General features: G+C 43.3%; 1 non-coding gene across 1 annotated transcript; it reads right to left on the reverse strand.

Annotated features, from left to right (window-relative positions):
- Positions 1-433: 433 nt before the first annotated feature.
- Positions 434-540, reverse strand: LOC128578621 (U6 spliceosomal RNA). Its single transcript, XR_008377760.1, has one exon. It is a non-coding gene; the product is annotated as a U6 spliceosomal RNA (small nuclear RNA).
- Between the last annotated feature and the right edge of the window lie 246 nt (positions 541-786).

Genomic DNA, 786 nt, shown 5'->3' on the forward strand with positions numbered 1-786 from the left:
ACTATATGAGTCATCTCAAAAATTTTGTCCTCTACCTCTCAGATCCTTTCTTCTGCATGGTCTGCTCTGTTACTGATACTTTCTAGTGCATATTAAGTTTCCTAATTTACTGCTTCAATTCCTTAAGCTCTGCTATATCTTTTTTTTTTTTTTTTTTTTTTTTTTGTAGAGACAGAGTCTCACTGTACCGCCCCCCTTGGTAGAGTGCCATGGCGTCACACAGCTCACAGCAACCTCTAACTCTTGGGCTTACGCAATTCTCTTGCCTCAGCCTCCCAAGCAGCTGGGACTACAGGCGCCCGCCACAATGCCCGGCTATTTTCTTTGTTGCAGTTTGGCCGGGGCTGGGTTTGAACCCGCCACCCTCGGCATATGGGGCCGGCGCCCTACTCACTGAGCCACAGGCGCCGCCCTATCTTTTTTTTTTTAATATAAAAATATGGAACGCTTCACGAATTTGCGTGTCATCCTTGCGCAGGGGCCATGCTAATCTTCTCTGTATAGTTCCAATTTTAGTATATGTGCTGCCGAAGCGAGCACAGCTCTGCTATATCTTTTCTATATTCTTCATATCATTCATCTCTTATTTGATACTGTTTTTTAATTTCCTTTTGGTTATTTTCCACTTGCTCAGAAATTTCCTTCATTGTATTCATCATCTGTATTTCAAATTCCCCTAGCATTTCTTTACAGGTGGAATCCTCTGAAGTAGCTACCTCATGGCCCTTTGCTGGGGTAGGGGAGTTGCTCTTCTCTGGTTTTTCATGTTTCCAGGATTTTTCTACT

The sequence above is a fragment of the Nycticebus coucang genome, chromosome X, assembly GCF_027406575.1.
Source record: "Nycticebus coucang isolate mNycCou1 chromosome X, mNycCou1.pri, whole genome shotgun sequence".
Classification (NCBI taxonomy): domain Eukaryota; kingdom Metazoa; phylum Chordata; class Mammalia; order Primates; family Lorisidae; genus Nycticebus; species Nycticebus coucang.